Source organism: Limanda limanda, chromosome 10 (genome assembly GCF_963576545.1).
Source record: "Limanda limanda chromosome 10, fLimLim1.1, whole genome shotgun sequence".
NCBI lineage: Eukaryota > Metazoa > Chordata > Actinopteri > Pleuronectiformes > Pleuronectidae > Limanda > Limanda limanda.
The window spans coordinates 27,831,485-27,852,065 of NC_083645.1; positions in this window are offsets into that span (position 1 = coordinate 27,831,485).

A 20,581-nucleotide genomic window follows, 5' to 3' on the forward strand; every position below is an offset into this window, starting at 1 on the left:
ATCCTTCTTCTCATGAAGATAGAACTTCATCTTAAATATAGAAACCTGTGGCACCTGATGTCTCCTCTTCACAGCTGGAGAAGAGGAAGATGAAACCCTTCCTCTTCATCAGGGCAGCAGGTTGGAGTGAGAAACCTCCGGAGCTGCGTCTGGAGGACGGAGCTCAAATTAAAGTCTCGCTAATTAGTGTGCGATAAAAATAGTTGTGGTCGGATTTGGATCAGTTTGACAAGAGAGCGTGTTCGTCATTCAGAGAGACTCAGGAGAAAGTAACACAGTGTTGAAGGAGACACACACACAGACACACAAAGACACACACAGATACACACACACAGACTGCACAGGTAGTGACAAGTTTAATAAAATAAATACATTTACATCTGTTGACACAGACTTTTAATTGAATTTCTATTGAAACATTCAGAAGATGTTGACGTGAGAAACAAGGTCGACTCGTGGGAGCAGAAGAAAATAAATCATCCACATTTATGAATTAATACATTTTCACTTCACATGAGGGAAAAAATGTTTCATTTCATTAGAGATAAAACTGAAAAACACTTGTTTGTGTGAAAACTTTTACGGGTGAAAAAATCTTTAATATCATTTCTGGAAATAAAATAACTTCCAAATTAATTTCTCTACAGAAATCAACGGATTTGTACTTGAATCAATACTTTTCTTAAAATTGTGTCCACACATGAAATAATATTATGAATTTTAATATAATTATTCATCTCACACAGATTTTCATGTGATGTTTCTCTCTGACGGATTTTTTCCTTTGGTCCATAATCAAACAATCACTGATGCATGAACTACACAAGTTGAACTTATTGTCATAAACTCGTTATCAACATGAACAACGTTTGAAATGAACAGATGCAAAATACTGTTTCATTAAATCCTGAAAAATGTTTTTCAACAGGATTACAAATCAGCTACTGAACCGATTCCCACTAAATTCTACAAAAATTCATGGATTTCGAGGAATAAAATCAGACAATATGTAAATATAATATATAAACGATTGTGTACCATTTGTTTTTTTCTGTATTGATTAGATCCTGGATTATACAAAGACATGAATTCCTGCACGAATTTCACAATCATCATTCTCCTGGAAACTAAACAAGTGGAAACGAGTCACTTCACACATTTATTTCCCATAGAGATTATTTGATTGTGTATTTCAGCTTTAACAGTTTTCATCCTTAGTGTTTTTACTTGCTCTTTACTGTCACCACCTCACAATCTGTGTGTGTGTCCTCATGAAAACTAAACAGAGACACACACACGTACAGGATGTGGTGAAAGTCGTTCTCTGAAGCTTGGACCAGTTCTTCTGAAGCAAACGGTCGGAATCATCACTCAAATCATCTCTGAGAAAGTGTGAGAAATGTCCTGATGCAGTGAAATGAATATTTACAAGTTTAAAGGAGGAGCGTGTGATGTTGTCGTGATCATCACAGTTTGTATTTGCTGCTGTATGATAATGATTAATAGTAAAACATGTGAAAACCCAGTTAGATCAATACTCTGGAGAACAAGCTGAGAACACGTCCCCAGTTTGAGTCACTGGGAGACTCACTGGTCTCGAGGGGATTTTCAGATAAGACGTCGTCATCATCTGCATCTCGACTGAAGAGCCCGCGGAGACGTCTTGTCAACAGATTAGGAATCACTTGAAGTGAATTGTCCTCATCATTAATATGTGCATAACATGAGCGAGCCAGCACGCCGCCGCCGCTGATGAACAATGAGGTCGTTTCATCTCCGGCTGAGTGCGACTCTGATGAATATTCAAACGGAGGAAACTCGGCTTTAAACGCTGGAGCTGAGCCTCTTAGCTAAATCAGCACTCGCTCCTTTATTAACATACTGGAATCTGTAATTATGCCTCGTCGCACGTTAGCGCTACACAACACTTACGACAAAAGATACGACAAAAGGAGGAAGAGCTGATTCCCACTCACTGTGAACACACTGTGGAAAGAGACAGATTGTTGGTTAAAGCTCGACAGGTAAAGAAACTGATGGAAACTGAAGTTCACGTCCAACAAGGAAGTTGAGTTTCTGTTGATTTCTCAGAATATAATGAATTAATCTTGTGTAGAATCTTTAGTGTATATATTTTTCAGAAATTTGGTGCAAATCCAAATGAAAGTCATGTAAACACCAGAATCCAAATCATGTTTTATTCAGAATAAAGTCAGAAGTAAACACGGTTACATCATGTGTGATATCGTGCACTCTTCTTTTAAAAACTCAATTTATTTATTATTAATTTGTTATTTAAGTTCTTACAGCCGACCCTCGGGTTTGAAGCCTGAGCTGCTGATAAGCTGCTGCTCTTCTTCTTCTTCCTCATGTTTCACAGTTTGCTCGTGGTCGGTTGAACTCGTTTTACAGTCGGTTAAGTGCTAATGGAATCTGAGGCATCAGGCCTGTTGCCATGGTTACCCTCAGCTGTTGACCACTGGTTCTCGATGTGTTGACGTGACGCTCGCGGCGGCTTCAACACATCGAGAACCAGCCGGTGGATTTATATCTTTACTTACGGAACAAACAGTTTTAACTCTTTAACTCCCACGTGTCCGTCAGAGTGAAACTCTCACAGGGAATCTCAACATGAAGTTTTAACGGATTGTTAAAGTTGTTGGACTGAAGTTGCTTGAAAATAAAAGCCACATATATAAAGTTTATAGTTGTGTTACTCTGTTGTGTTTTATGTTGTTGGGCTTCTTCTTTAAGATGGAACACAATTCTGAAAATACTTGTTTACGTCAAGATGACGAATCAAACACAAAATCGATAGGATTTCTGTCGCACTGAGATCAAATTAAAAACTAAAGTGTAACTCTGGAGATTTTTGCATTATTTATTTTGTAACGTAGAAGTTTTCATATCAACAAACCGACTGTCTTTGTTAACCCTGTTTCAAAATAAGAAAATATATCCTCTAGTGGCTGTGGAGGTGAAATTAAAGTTGAATATGTGTTTTTTTTTTAAAGAGTAAAATCTATAGATTTATCTGTTACTTGTTCATATCTACGTAACATTTCATCGCATCAATAATATATCAAAGTTTTATGCATCTGACATAAGAGAGTTGTAAATTGTAATACAAATATACCAATATATCTGATTTAATACGAATACAACATGAGTAAGTATAATTTTAAAATTAGTCAAATAAGATTCACTGAAGATAAAACAGATTGATGTGAAATAAAAAGTCTCTTGGTGGAATTTTCCTGTTACACAAAACAAAATCACATGAATCCAACACAATGAGATAAATGAGGAAATGAAAACACAAGATTATCTCAAGGGCAGATATCAGTGATGTTTGTAAACATCTGGAAGATTAACTAGTAAAGTTATTACCACGATAATAATCTATAAATGTAATAAATGTACACAGGAGCTTTTCACCTTTAGAAATAAATCTTTTATTTATTGATCCTGAATGTAAATATGAAACGTTTCCACAGAACCCAGCAGCTCAAAACCCTTGAACACATATTTACATATTCCACTCACTTCTTACAGCGTGCAGTCGACTGCTGAGGATCTGTGGACTGAAGAGATTATCTGGATTTATCAGCTTTGGCCATTTTGCCAGAGATTTTCATCCCCCCCCCACCCCCCCACCCCTGTCAGTGGGATGGAAAACAAACCTGCGTGAACAAAACCAGCAGCTCTCTGCAGACGAGTGGATGAGATCGACTCCCTGACGGAGGCGGTGGAGAGGATTTGTCCGGAGACGAGTTCACACGTGTTCGCTGTCACAGAAACACACAAACACAGAAACACAGAAACACACAAACACACAAACACAGAAATACACAAACACCAGAAACACAGAAACATCGGAAACCTCCGAACAGACAGCAGGAAGCAGGATGATACGATGGAAACGCTGCGACGAGGATTAGAGACGATTAAACACCCGAGTGTCAGAGCCCACGACTCCACACAGACACACACAACACAGACACACAACACAGACACACAACTAACAAGTTAACACATCATATGCATCTATAAAATTCAATCTATTTGAATTAATTTAACAGGAACTTTACAAAAATATGTGAAACATTTTCTATAATACAAGAAATTATTTAGATACTTAATGATACTTAATTTAAGTAAATGTTGCACAAAAAAACTAATGAATCAATTCAGTAGAAAAAATTCTGAATACATTTTGAAGATGAGATTCTCTGTAATTTCTCTCATTTCAAATAAATACCATACTTACATTTTAATGTATAAAATTAACAAATTGAAGATGGGATATATTTAAAGGTGTCAAAATGTTGAAATGAGCATTTAAAGGAAATTAAATATATAACTTGTTAATATTCCTGTATTTTACAGACTTCAGCAAACATGACCTTTGACCTCTTGCAGTAAAGTGAATCTGGTTGAATTCTGTAAAAAAAATCATATAAAATATATAAATTTAGGTTATAAATAAGTATCACAAATAAAACAAAGATAAGAACTTAGATTTAAACACCAGCAGAAGTGCTTCATGTTGTCTGTGAGGATCCAGTCGGAGTGGAGGTTTAATCCGTCTGATCAGGACACGCCTCCCTGTGGACACCTCCCTGTGGACGTCTCTTTCTGGACGTCTCCCTGTGGACGTCTCTTTCTGGACACGTCCCAGCTCCGGGGGGGACGGGACTCAGAACAGAACCTGAACCCACTGGAGGGACTGAAGAGCCCATCTGGTCTGGGACCAGCTCGGGATCCCTCGAGGTTCAGAGACGCTGCCTGGGAAACTTTACTCAGCTGCTAACACGGCCTCACCCATGCAACACACGGCCTCACCAGATGGTGGCGCTGATGAGCCAGTTAGTTTCTACTTTAACTGTAAAAGCTCGATGAAATCTTTACAGTTTATTTCTCGTGATTCGTTGAACCGTTTCCCGACTGAGACGAAGTGAACTCAGCGTCTCTGCTTCACTTTGTTTCTTCATCGAACTCGTGAACTTGTTTTTCTTCTCGACTGCGACGACGTGTCGACTCTTTATTTTCATGTTTATCAGTTTGGACACGAACACAAGTGTGTGTTTGTGATTCAGCCCTGCAGGCGATGCCCTGAGCGCTCGACCCCCCCCCCGACCGTCCAGCACACACACACAACCACACACACACACACACACACACACACACACACACACACACACACACAGACACACACACACACACACACACACAGACACACACACACACACACACACACACACACACGGACCTGAGCTCTTTCCCAGAAGCCAGAGCTACTCGACTATTTACTTTAACTGTATAAGGTGTTTCAGTCTTTGTGCTAAGCTACGTGCTAAACATGTAATAATACAATATAGATAAAGATTTATAATATGTAAACTTCCTTTGTTTGACACTTGAAACTAATCAAATTAAATTTTATAAGATATAATCAAGCTTTAGACTCTGGATCGATTTTATATTTAATCATTTTCTTTTCACCATTTTGGTTCAGAGAATCACTTCCTGTTTGACACTTTGTCTTTAAAGTAAAAGCACAATGTTTGTTTTGTTGCTGTAAAGCTTTATATCAGGCTGAATTACAGAGCTTTATTTTGAAAAGATTTGATTTTGGATCTAAAGATAGCTTCATTTCTTCACTGCAGATAAATAAAGTTCAGAACTGAGTCCGACCGATGAGAGGATTAGACACATGAAGTAACTGAAGGTTAAAAAGTTTCTGGTTGTTCTGGGAAACAAGAGAAGTATAAGATTGTTTATTTGTATTTAAAGACAGAGAAGCTGGAGTTTGTCTTGTTTTGTTTCCGTCGCTCACGTTCAGACTCAGATTCTTCACGATGTTCAATGACCTGAATCAAAGCTTCATCACGAGCCGACGTCCAATCAGACGACTTCACCTGCGGCTGCAAATCACCTGCGTCGCTCGAATCCAAAACACAAACTTTATTTCCTTAAATTTACACGTCAGATTCGTCCGTCTGTGTTTCTGAATCATTTCAAGGTCGTCTCTTTGTTTCCTCTCCGGGTTTTTTTTCTCTCAACGTCCTTAAAAAAAAAATAGAATCAGAAAACGAGCGCTGAGGTGAAAACGTCCGTTCTGAGAACATCTTGTGTTTAGGAGACTCTGGTTTCTTCAGGCAGATGCAGGATTGTTTGCCAGCTGTTGTTTTGCGCTCGTGTATTATTCCGTGGCGAGCGCGTCTTCCAGATTAATCCTTTGTATGAAGCTCGTTCTTGGCAGGAAACCGACTCGTTGTTGGCGGACGGACGAGCAGCTCGATCAGATTCCTGCAGCCGCTCCGTCCGCTTCACTTTCTGATGCTTCCGTCAAAAAAACACTGAACTGAGAAAAACAACAACTGCTCTGAAATTAAAATCATAAATTCAGAGCCTGTGTTTTTCACAGTGAAGACAACTTGGATGCAAATTATCTTTTTTATTAAGTTTTTTAAACCAAAACACTAAAACACTGTTTTGCTTCATTTCAGTAAACTGTTGAAAATCAACGTTCACAAACACAAAACATTAATCATCAGGAGTTTTTTTATTTCAGAGCTTTTCAGTGCGACTGAGTCACAATCAGCAGAAGGAACTTGAACTAGTATTTACCACCACATCATATTTATGGAAACAGGTTCTTACTTTATAATGTCTGAGTTTGTTTCCTGGATCATAAGATGATGATCTGTTGTTATTGTAAAATGTTAAAAACCTTTCTTAGCCTGTCTATCGCTGCAGCTCCTCTCTTCAGCCTCTGTCTCAAACACTTGGTTGTAGCTCCTGTCTCTTTAAGACCCCCCCCCCCCGATAAAGCCCTGCTCTGATTGGCCAGCTGCTCCACTATGTTGCGACTGGTCAACGGATCATTGCTTAAAGTCAAAATATGTATTCAATTCTTTTTATGAATAAATACCTGGAATAGTTTTCACTTGATTTTGTGTAAGATTAGTTAGTAACTAAGTAATTTTACAGTATTTTATTTAAATTAACTGCTGGTCTATAATAATTTATTCTCTTCTTATAATAGCATTGTGTTGTTTATTAATGTTCAGGACTTTTGCTGCGGTTGCTTTTAAATTGATTTCATGAATAAACTTGAACTGACAAAAGTTGTTAAAAGCTGAAAAATCATCCTTAAGATATTTGACTTCATGATTTCAAAAGATAGATGAAGTCACCTTACTTGAAACGTTTTTACTGACGTATGTTAATATTCCTTAAAGGTTTATATATTGTATATGTATATATATATATGTTTCTTATACATTTTCACTGCCTGGTTGATTAGTCCAGAGGTTTTATTTCTTATCCATAACATTTATTCTATTTGTTTTTTCCCTGTTCTTTATTGGTTTTGGGGAATTAGTTAGTTTCAGGTTTTACTGTCTTTGTTAAGAACTGTTAATTTTTATTATCAACTCGTAACATTAGAAAACGACAGGAGCTCATTTCTACGAGGAAATTCTCCTCCTCTAATAAAATGAATCTCATGTGACAACAAATTAAAATAAAGAACAAATGCATCTAATCTGCTTGTTGGATAATTTACAACTGAATGAATTCCATTGAAACTTGGTGTGAAAAGACGTTTTCAACATTATCACTGATTTGATGAATAATAATTATTAGATCTTTATGAAAACAGTAAAGGTCGATGTTTGCTTTCTACTGAGTTTCATCGTAGTTCATCGTTCTTCATCCACTTGCTCTGAAACACGTTTCTCCTCCTGCGTCTCTAAGTAGCACAGAAAGAAAAGGAGAAAAAAGTTAATTAAAACCGGAGCAGCGGCTTTAAAGGTGAATGTTAAAGAACGAGGGAGGACGAGGAGAGAGATGGAGGTGGAGGAGGAGGAGTGGGTGGGGGGGGGGCTGAGATAATGAAAATAGTCCCTGAACTTGATTTCCTTAATCACTGCATGTCCCTCTTTCCGTTAATTGAAGATAATTATAGGATTTTAATTTTCTTATGTAGGTTAAAGAGGAGAGTGAGAAGTCAGAGGAGACGAGGAAGATGAAGACGAAGAGGCCGACAGAGTCTATTAGGGATTTACACACGTTTTTATTATCTATATTATATCATTTATGATATTTAGTTTAAACCAGGACTTTGCTGTATTAACACTGATGTTAAAAGACTAAAAACATGAGCCTTTAACTTTATATTTTACAGTAGAGACGCTTTGTTTTGTTCTTTTAAAAAAAAACTTTGCTCCATTTTCACTGAGAAAATCAAACGTATAAATATATAAAACCCTGAAAAACCTTATGTCTTATTGTTATTTTATACATTTGATAAGATGAAAACACAGAAGCTGAATAAAGAATAATTCATGAACGTGTTGTGTACCTGGAACACGGTCAATTCATAATTTAGTTTGCACACAATCCAGATGAAATCCAAACAACCTTCTCCACTCACACAACCTGCACACACAGGTTCAGCTGCATAAATAACAACATCCATAAACAAGACAAAGCTTTTAATGCCAATGCTTTTATTTGATTGTGAAGCTTCAATACAATAAAGAGCTTCAACCACATCACGGATAAATAATCTTTAGAGAAATAAATCTCATAACATCGTATTTCTGAAAGCAGAACGTTGAAGTTAGTTGTTTTAATATTATCTACGTGGAAAAGGTCAAACAGGTTAAAACAACACAACAATGATGATTATATTTAGTTCATTTAAATTTCAATTCAATTTGAATGAGATAAAAGATTAAAACAAAACAGAAATAAGACGGAAATCAGTTGTGACATCTGCAGCTGAATGAAGGTTCAGGTTTCAATGACCTGAAAACAGACTGAGGCTCAGATCATGAAGCAGCTGCTGTAAAGACATTATTTGTGAGGCTTATTTATTTATATTTGAAACTTCATAACTACAAACATTGTCTTCTTTGACTGTTTTAAAACAAAATACTTGAAATATCATAATTTTAAAAGGGAAGAAAAAGTAAATTAAAGGGGAAAATATAACAACATTTTCCCCTTTAGGAAATATGAGCAGACATGTAAAATGAAATCAAATCTAAAACACAGATGCAATAAAATAATGTTTATAAACCAAATGCCATAATAAAGAGATTTAAAGGTTTTCAGATTCATCTGTTTCAGATTTAGGAATCATATGAGGAATGAAGCGCTTTAAACACAAGTAGAGGAACATTTAAAAAACCTTAAAATAGAAGAAATCAAATGTTCAGTTCCTGTTTAAAGATTCTTTCACCACAATCAGCCTTTAAGTGTGTGTGTGTGTGTCTGGTTGTGTGTCTGTGTGTGTCTGGTTGTGTGTCTGTGTGTGTCTGGTTGTGTGTCTGTGTGTGTCTGTGTCTGTGTGTGTGTGATCATGTGTTGACGTCCCAGTGCCAAAGCCTTTCAGGGATTATTCTTCCTCTCACAGCTCGACACTGAGCAGCAGCTAAACGTCTGGAACGGTTTTCAGATGTGATATCTGAGGTAAAAAGAAGCTGAAGCTTTGTGATTTCTCTCCATTAAACATGAAGAAAACACGAGTATTTGTCTTGGAAACGGAGAAACGCTCTCGCCTGCGTCCGGCCGGGCGCCGTCACGGCCTTTTGTGTCCGATTAAACGGTTTGACCTCGGCCGAACGGAGCCATTATTACAAAGAGATAGAAGGAGACCAGAGCGACCATCTCATTCCAGCGGAGGAGGACGTGTCCACAAAGGACCGGCGTGGAGTAATGTGAGTTTATTTATGTGATGCGTGTCGGCGAGGAGACGGCCGAGCGGCGGCGCCGGCGGCTGATTGATGTTTCAGAGGCAATCACCACGAGCAGCGAGCAGAAAATAGGCCGGCGGCGTCTGGCGGCGTCGTGTGAGGGCGGGATCACCTGACAGCATCGAACCCTCACCTGTCACAGCGCCGGCTGATCTGAGAACAGGACGCCACGGGTCAGGACGGGAGCGTCGCCGTGACGACACAGACACTTCCTGGGTCTCCAGTCACATGACTCTCTGAGCGATGCACAGGGAAACAATCACATCTGTTAGATCCTCACTGCAGGAATATCCTCATTTCTAATAGACACGTGTTTATCGATAAATGTGGATGTGAAATGTGGTTGTGGTTTCCTGAGCGGGTGAAGCTCGGAGCTTCCTCCTCCGACTCCACATGAGAGGAAACACGGGTCGGGGGGGGGGCGAGCTGCAGTCCAGAGGAGACCAGAGTCTGGTTATGGATCAGAAACACAAAGATCACAGAGGGACACACAGGAAGTCCGTCCCTCTGACAGCGTCCGGGACTGAAACTCCAGATTTAACAACTACTCTTAGTTTGGTTCATGTCCCATCTGCTAACATGGAGGAGGAGGGTTTATGACCTGTACTGCAGCCCGCCACCAGGGGGCGATCCAGGTGATATGGCTTCACTTCTGAGTATCTGTCACGTCGTCCATCTTTATATTTTATTCTTTATACTTTACATTTTGTTCTCAAGCCATTGAATCTTTACATCTCTTCATCTCACATGTCCGTCTTTAATTTTGGGTTCAATGATAATTTTCTATTGATTATTTGTTGATTGAAAAGTTGAATTCACAATTTCCCTGAAACTGAACCTGAACATGTTTCAATTTAAACGATTTTAAATGAGAAAATTCTCTCATGTAAGCGACTGAAACTAAACACTTTTCTACAGATAAATGATTTAATGGAGTTTCAGTCGTCGTGTTTTTATTATTCTGATTTTAACGTAAATATATAAAAACTATTCTCGTCTTCATCGTCTTTGTGATTCATGCAAAGTGAGCGACAGCAGCAGCCTCCATGTTTAAAGACACAGACACATTTCACTTCTCCTCTCGGTGCCAAGTCGGTCTCGTGTCCGGCAGCAGGCCGGGCGCCGCCGCCAACGCCACAAAGTGCTAATCTCCACGCCGCAGCACCGAGGGCTCGGACGCCAGGAGACTCCTCCTCCTCCGTCTCCCCGTCCTCTTTCCCCCTCGTCACCACATCCAAGATGTCAGCCTGAGTGGAGCGGAGCCTCAGAAGCCGGCGCCCGGGCCCCGAGCCGCCTCCTCCTTCGTTTCTCCTTCCTCACATTTTATCTCGTGCTCTTTAATTGACTCGCAGTGTGACGCAGGAGCAGCGAGCGGCGAGGGACGGAGCCGAGAGGAAAGTGATGTTCCTGGATGTGGAAGAGAAGTTGTGGGAGTGCTGTGATGAAAAAATAATGATGCTAGTTACATTCTATTACACAAAATATGGAAGATGGCAATGAAGTCCCTCAGCTACATTTCCTCCTTAATGTCACCATCACTGAGTGCTGCCGCGCCGCCGCTAGGAATTCTGGGGCATCACGCAGCGAGGAGCAGCGGTGGATACACACACACACACACACACACACACAGACACACACACACACAGACACACACACACACACTCAGCTGTGTATGACCATTAGGTCCCCATCATGTGAGAGTGTAAACAGCTTCAGGTCCCCACAACATGAGGGAAACCGGCTCCACACACACTCGTGTTAATTTATTCGGCTTTTAATGTATTTTTTATTTCATATTTCACCTCATCATGAATTTTATTTCTCGGTTCCTCGTGCTTTAGAACTCGTTAACACTGCGTTAATGTAGTCTTTTTATGCCTGTTAAATTATTATTGCTGTCATTAAATGAACACACACACACACACACACACACACACACAAACACACAAACACACAAACACACACACGCATATTTAAAAGCCTTTTTTAAACATTGGACTCATTCATTTTCTTTAACTTCTGAATAAATGTCCATGAAATTAACTTTAAATATTAATGTTCTCCGGAGGATGGATTCTAATACATCACCGAACGGATGAGCTTCACTCTAGCGCCACCTGCAGCCCAAGACGTCAACTGCACCACACGAAACACAACCGATTCTCATGATGTGGAATTCACTGGTATATTCCTGGTTCTCAGAGGATGAGCCCCACTGAGGTTAGGGACTCTCTAGCACCACCAACAGGTCGGACTTTGTACTGCTGGTGGCTCGCGACCTGACATGTTCAGATTCAGGTCACGTGTGGCTCATGTTTTGCATCGTATGTTCGTAATGATGGAAATCAAACGATATCCAGACGCGTCAGAGTCGCACAAAGTCGACATTAAACCACAATCTGCAATTTGTCCATGTTTCTGAGACACGACTCAATCGGAACAAATTTCAGCTTCGTCGTGCGTCATTTTCCAGATGAATTTGTGAATTTGTGAATTTGTGACCTGAGAGAAACGTTGTGTCGAAGCAGATTCAAAGCGTTCGAGTGAATCGGCAAATAAGCGTTTATGGTTCGAAGAAACTGAAGAAAGAAGAAGAGGGAGAAGAGTTTGAACAGCTGACTGTGGAATTTAACATTTCTTGAGTCCAACAATTTTCCAGATTGAAGATCTTTATTGTCATCAAACTCAGAAACAATGAAAAACAGATTAGAATGAAGCTTTAGCTGCAAAGTAGAGACGACGCCTCAGAGAACCTTTCAGACCAGATTCTTTAGTTTGTTGTTCCCAAAATAAGATAAATAAATGTAAAAGTCTCTTTATGACGCTGCAGTGATCTGACTTCAATATTAAAATTATTACCTCAGATACATGAGATCTCACTACATCCACTCTCTATTAAACACACTTCTGCGTTAAACTACATGTTTGTTTTCAGCACAAAACAAAATGGGATAAAAAGGCTGCAGAGAAAATGATTTACAATATTACGCTGGAAACTAATTCATTATTTCTGCACCGACGTGTTAGTTCCCATCGATCTGAGGGAAAAGACGCCTGAAGACAAACAGGTGATTTAACACTCAGCAGTAAACTCAGCGTGTGACACATGAAGTGAGAACAACACGAAGCTGCAGAGAAACCGTGAAAGTCACATCGCACACAAAGGAAAGTAAAAGTCCATCATTGTTAATATGAAAGCAGCAGGATCACAGCAGCAAACCCAATTTAAAATCTGCACTAAATAAAGCAGCGCTCTCCTCGCCGCGGCTGACACAGTTTCATCGGGTTCAGATTAGATGAAACTTTATTGATTCCCGCAGGGAGACGGTGTCACTGCTGCAGGAAAATAATAAAAGCCTCAAATTGAATATAATTAGAAATATGGTAAATGAGGGGCAACGTGCAAACACAACACAGGCGGCGGATCCAGCGTGTTCAGGACCAGAGAAGAAGAAAAGACGTGAAGATGAAAATACAGATGAACATACGGAGAGAGAAAGAGGAGGAAGAGGAGGAAGGAAAGGAAACGTCTCAGAACTCGTTTCAGATTCAGGACGAGAAACAAGACGTTTAAATTCAAACTGCTCAAGAAACTGAAGCTGAAGAAATGAGGAGCAAAAAAATCTGAGAAATGATTTAAAAAAGAATTGGACAAAAATGACAGAACCCGAACCATCGACAATTGAATTGTGGGGTTTGTTTGTCTTTGCATCAGCGCCACCTAGTGGCCAGAACCAATCTCTTTATGGATTCTCCGTCAGTCCTGTTGTGAACACGATATCTCAAGATACACTTTGTTTTAATTTCTCACAATTTGGTTCTAATGTTCACTTTGACTCACAGATGAACTGATTCCATATTTGAGGTCAAAGGTCACAATGTTTTTAATAGTTTCTGGAAACAATGAATCTCTTTGGCTCTGAGAAATCAAAAATATAAATCATTGACTGTATCATCGAGTAGGATTAGTAATGAATATCTAACATTATCCTAAGAAATGAAAATATAATAATGATATATAAACATTTGCACACACACACACACACACACATATGCAGCTGCTTCTCTCCAACTATGAATTTATTCTCTTTCCATTCACTCTTAAACTAAATCCCCCCCCTTCTCTATCTCTGAAGACCCGCCCTGGGTTTTTGCTGAGTCGACACTCCATGAATCGGGCGCCGTTGTAGAGGCGGCGTTTCCTCGGCACTTTATCAAAGTCAGTCCGATGTATTAAACAAACGCTGAGAAGAGGAGGAGGAGACAGAAGAAAGAATCCAGGAATCTCTCCTCCGTCTCCTCCTCAATGGAATGAGGACACGGCGTCACTGGATGTCAAGGGTTACCGGGGAAACAGGGACTTCCTGTTTGGCGAGGGTGGAAAGAGTCGATACACATCCCATTGTTCCCACTGGTCCGGATGAGGAACCTGTGACCTGGATTCTGATCTCCACTTGATCTCTGTGGTCAGAACAACACATCAGCTGCTGTCGGTCATCGATGCTGAATGTGTGACAGGAACCTGAGGTTTAATTTGATATGGCGAGCATCAACCTTGTGAATCAATAATATTCAGAGCTGTTTAAATCAGTGTCAGTCACGTTTCTCCACCGCGTCGGATCCTCCAGAACCTTTCAAGGCTTTTAGTCCTGGAGTCACTTCCTGATATTTAGGTTCAGAATAAACTGAATCAAACAAAGTCAGTGTGAACACAACCGTCAACAATCATCATGTTTAAAAGACTACTGCAGTTTCTGATGTCATTAAACACAACAACAGGTGATTTATAATTAGAGGAAATTAATTAGAATCATGAGCCAACAAATGATTTTCCTGCAGGAGGAAGAAGAACAAGAAAGACACCTGAAGAAGATTATTTTTGTTTTGTTTCCCTGCTGGTTCATCACAGACACACAATGATACAAGCAGCTTTATAACATCTGCAGGTGAAACATCTGCAGGTCAAACATCTGCAGGTGAAACATCTGCAGGTGAAACATCTGCAGGTCAAACATCTGCAGGTGAAACATCTGCAGGTGAAACATCTGCAGGTCGAACATCTGCAGGTGAAACATCTGCAGGTGAAACATCTGCAGGTGAAACATCTGCAGGTGAAACATCTGCAGGTGAAACATCTGCAGGTCAAACATCTGCAGGTCAAACATCTGCAGGTCAAACATCTGCAGGTGAAACATCTGCAGGTCAAACATCTGCAGGTCAAATATCTGCAGGTGAAACATCTGCAGGTGAAACATCTGCAGGTCAAACATCTGCAGGTCAAACATCTGCAGGTCAAACATCTGCAGGTCAAACATCTGCAGGTCAAATATCTGCAGGTGAAACATCTGCAGGTGAAACATCTGCAGGTCAAACATCTGCAGGTCAAACATCTGCAGGTCGAACATCTGCAGGTCAAACATCTGCAGGTCAAACATCTGCAGGTCAAACATCTGCAGGTCAAACACTGATCTGGGATCTGTTGTTATGAAAGAAGCTGATTCACTGAGACTAGTGAGTTCTTTGTGTTTAACTGGATTTAAATCCTCTGGTTCAGTCGTTCATTGTGTTTATTAAAATGTCTCATTCACTGTAAATTATCACCAAGGCTGCATCCATCTGATTTGGGGCCTTTAGGGCAAAAATGAGCTGTGGGCCCCTTATTTATAAAATTAATATAAAGGATCCCTCTGCAGGACCAGTACCGAACATAGAACAGGATCCTGGTTCAAGAGCTTCATTCATAAATGTGGTGGTTTTCTTGAATTATTCATTTGTAATTGATAAATAACTCTATTTAGTTCTGCTGGTTCTGTTTGGTGCTGCTGGTTCTGTTTGGTTCTGCTGGTTCTGTTGGCTCTGCCGGTTCTGTTTGGTTCTGTTTGGTTCTGTTTGGTTCTGCTGGTTCTGTTTGGTTCTGCTGGTTCTGTTGGCTCTGCCGGTTCTGTTTGGTTCTGCTGGTTTTGTTTGGTTCCACTTGGTTCTACTGGTTCTACTGGTTCTACTGGTTCTGCTGGTTCTGTTTGGTTCTGCTGGTTCTGTTTGGTTCTGCTGGTTCTGCTGGTTCCGGTTGCTTCGGTCGGATCCTCCTCAAACGGAGAGGTCCTCCACTCTCGCTCTGTTGTTGCCACGACAACCTCTCCACTTCCTGCCGGGCTTCTCTCTTCCTTCGCCTCAGTGAGTCACATCAGCGTCTCTCTTCACTACAACTGTACTGATAATAGAAATAATATAAATAATAAAGTAAGGAACTTAATCTGTGGCACACTTCAAACCCTCAGCTGCCAAAGTGCGTCAACAATCAAATGCATTCAAACATCAAAGTGGAAGTGATTTATGTGTAAAGATGAGAAGATTCCACACAGAGGGTAAAAATAATATGTTTGTAAAAATAATGGGATAAAAGACTTCACATAAAAGCTGCTCCACAAAAATAGGTTTTAAGAAAAGAAATAACAGAGAAGACTTTCACCTCTCTCTCTCTCTCTCTCTCTCTCTCTCTCTCTCTCTCTCCCTCTCTCTCTCTCTCTCATCTGCCTCCTGCTGCAGGAGATGAAGAGTTGCTCTTGTTTTAATTATGCAGAGGAGCTGCAGAGCAGGACAGGACATGTTTCAGTGTCGTCGCCAATTAAGCGGCGTCACCCAGTGGAGCCGGGAGCGAGGAAGAGGAGGAGGGGCGAGCGAGCGAGAGCGATGAAGGGAACGACAGAGAGAGAGGCAGAGAAATTAAATGAATCGGATGCATGAGAGTCTTTTTCTTATTTTCCACGCAGATGGAGACGCCTCTCACTCTGAGAGATTCAGTTTCAACTCTGCATCGCTGCCGAGCTGCAGCAGCAGTAGAGTTCCACTGCTGCAGTAACGATGGCAGTAGAAGTACTGACAGTATTTGCTGTAGTAGATGTGAATGTGGAACCAGGAGCAGAAAATACACAATTAACAGGAACAGTTGTGATCATATTTGCAGTAATAACCACGAGCTGGGTCTGAATTCAGGGGGCACTTCCTTTACAAACTGAATCTGAAGATCGATCTCATCAAAACTGCACAACTACACTTTCCTGTTGGTTCTTTTACCTCCAAGAAACAAAGGCTCCATCGGGTGGATCCTTTCCCAGGACTACATGTCCCAGGATTCATTGCACTTCAGATTCGGATAAACTGTTTAACAAAGAGGTGATGGTGGCACACAAAGGCCGATTCCTTCATGAGGCAGGTGGACCGTAAATAAGATGAACGACAGGTGATGTCTGTGGATGAAGGCTCCACAATAAGTGAAGCCAAAGTCCTGATCGCCCCCTGGTGGCCGGCCGGAGTAGAAATCAAAGAGATGTTTCTCCAGGATGATCATTTCAGGTCGTTCTTATCACACTGATGTTTGTTCAAGTGTTTCAATTTTATTATAAACGGCGTAAAAAGTGTTCGACAAAAGTGGAAGATGCCGACGATCCAAAACGAGAGGATCTGATCTACGGAGGATTTCAGTAGTATCTTCAGTAGTAGTAGAAGTAGTATCTTCAGTAGAAGTAATAGTTGCAGTTGCAGTAGTAGTAGTAGTAATAAAACTTGAGGTAGTAGTTGCAGTAATAACGCTGATAGTAAGATGAACGGCGTGTGAGCATTCGCGGCGTTCATTTTACTTTGGGACACAGCGTATGTCTAGTATCTTCAGTAGTAGTAGTATCTTCAGTAGAAGTAATAGTTGGAGTTGCATTAGTAGTAGTAGTAGTAGTTGCAGGAGTACTTGGAGTAGTAGCAGTAATAAAGCTGATAGTAAGATGAACGGCGTGTGAGCCGTGGTGGCGTCCCTCACAGAAGCCGTCACGTAGTTCATTTTACTTTGGGACACAGCTTATGACTAGTATCTGCAGTAGAGGTAATAGCTGCAGTTGCAGTTGCAGTAGTAGTAGTAGTAGTAGTACTTGGAGCAGTAGTACTTGGAGTAGTAGTAGCAGTAATAAAGCTGATAGTAACTATGAACGGCGTGCGAGCCACGGTGGCGTCCCTCACAGAAGCCATCACGTAGTTCATTTTACTTTGGGACACAGCTTATGACTAGTATCTGCAGTAGAGGTAATAGCCGCATGTTGCAGTAGTAGTAGTAGTAGTAGTGGTAGTAGTACTTGGAGTAGTAGTAGCAGTAATAAAGCTGATAGTAAAATGAACGGCGTGCGAGCCGCGGTGGCGTCCCTCACAGAAGCCGTCACGCCGCTGGAAGCTGCAGACTAACGACGTCCCGACTCCCGGCGCCGGATCGATCCGCAGCACACGGACTCTGAAGACATTGATTTGCGTTGCATATTCACCGGCTTCCCCCCCGACGTCCAGCTCTATTGTGACTCTAAGTGTCGGGCTGAGACACGGCCGGATAAAGAGCGAGCGCGGCGCAGAGGCAGGTAATTACCACTCCTCCATCGATAACCATTCTAATAGACTTCCAACCGGCTATTTACATTAGGGAGGTGGCCCTCTTACCGTATTGACTTTCATAAAATATACGTGTGGTAGGCTACATTAAAATCAATAAAGCCATTTAAAGAGCATTATCATTAAGAGGCAGCTGTGTGTTAAGTGCCAGAGTGTGTAGGCCGGAGGAGGTGGCAATCTGCCGCGGCATGATGCCTTAAACCAACATCATTTACTGCATGACTGCTCCATCAGTCCTGTCTGCGCCGCGGCTTCTCCTTCCATACGTCTCTCTGTAGTTCACTCTCCTCCGGCCGGCCTCAGGTAGGAAGCAGCCGCTCTGTGTGTGTAGAGGAGAAGAGAGCAGAAGGGAGAAGTGAAGACGAGATGAAAGAACATGATGAAGAGCCGCTGCAGTCCAGAGCTGCCGCGGCTCCTACACAAGGATTTCCCCTTGCTGTGTAAATCCATTTGTTTTTATTTCTTTACGATATCGTCAACAGAAACTCACGAGTTCTGGTTTTACAGCTTTTTCAAAATCAAAAAAGAAGAAGGTTTGTAAATGTGTTCATGTTTCACAGCGACGAACCAATCAGGAGAGTCCGTGTTGATCGGAGCATCGAACGTCTTTAGCTGTCCGTCACTTCCTGTCGGGAAAATCAACAATGTTGAAATAAACAAATAAATCTCCTGTCAAATCTCCATAGAAAAGCAAACGTCTCCATGTCTCCTCACTGTCGTTCTCATTGTTCTTCAGAAGCGTTTTGGTTCATGGAGACGAATCCATGAGATCAGTTCAACACCAGGAAGATGATTCTCCTGGTGGAGAGTTGATGGATTTAAAGATTAGATTCCATAACAGCAGGAAAACGTTCTCTCCTTATCGGTCATAAAAGTTGTTTTAACGATTCAACACGTTTTCCACCTGATCTCTGTCGGACCAGAGGTCAGACGGGGGGGGGCACGCTGCAGGACGTCAGGTCACAGGTTCAAGAACACAGCGTTCAGAGGGAGAACAGAAAGTTCGAACTTCGGCTTCCATTGCAGACAATTCACTGATATTTACTTACTTTATAACAGTTTGAATAGAAGTTACACAACCTTTCTAAAATCACACATTTCTCAGCTTTGCTTTTGAACAGATCTCAAGATATTTATCCATTTTACTCAGAACAACTTCCTCCTTCGCTTTGTCTCCTTTAGACATTCAGAGAAGAACCAACGTCTCAGACCTTCTGAGACTCAAACTGTCAGAATCTTGGAATATTAAAGATGAAAACATTATCTGGAGCTTGAGCAAAACTGTTAAGATTCTTTATTAAACGTTGGAGATGAACTGGAAACGACCAGGAAGCCTAAACAAAGTCCTGCAGCCGATTTCAGGAAGTGAAAATCTACAAAAACAACAAGAAATATCATTTTGTTCTGCATCGTCTGTTTTTGGATGTATTATGAATATTAAAATGGAGACAGAGGGAAATACACAAACACATCAAAATAATAAAAATGATTATTCTTTCAATCACAATAAAGAACTTGGATTTTATTAAACTCTTTATTTTTAGCTATATGCTCAGACACACACATCTGTTTGAGGATCCTCGTTGATTTAATGCTTCTCCTCTGATCCTGAACCTAATCCGGTTCTAACCGGATCCTGCCAGAGCTTGTACCACGAAGATAAGAAATCACATAAACCATAAACCTAATCCTCTGGTTTTTAATAATACTTAATAATATAATAAACAGTTCCTCAAGGAAAAGAAATCTGAAAGTTTAAATTATCTTACAAGGAAAAGTCATGATGTTGAAGTTTTAAAGTTACGAGAAATAAATTCTAATTTCACGACAATTAGAAGAAGAAGTCATATTATTATGATAATAAGTAATAAATATTGTGGATTTTTATCTCATCAAAGTAAAATTTAATCCCTTTTCCTCATTAAATTATTAAATTACGACTTAATTCTTGTAGTATTATGACATTAATCTAATTAAATAACAAACGTATCGTTGGAAAATTCAGATTTTTCTCTCTTGCTCTTCTCTTCATTGTCAAAATATCAGATTTATTCCTTAACACACAACAGCATTGAGTTGATGTTAGTTTTCATTTGTGTGTTTGTCTGTGTCGGTCTGTTGTGTGTCGCTCGTTCCCTTCAGCGTTTCCATGTTTCATCTCATTGTGTGTGTGTGTGTGTGTGTGTGTGTGTGTGTGTGTGTGTGTGTGTGTGTGTGCACTGTGTGACCTGTCAGTGTGATCTATGTGCAGAGGAATCCGAGGGTCTCAGCTGTGTGGCTGACTCTGTGTAACCCCCCCGCCCTCCGCCCCCCCGCCGCCCCCCCGCCCCTCCACCCAGACCACGTCTCATTTGACACTGAATTAACTCCCACCTGAGCTGCCGTCA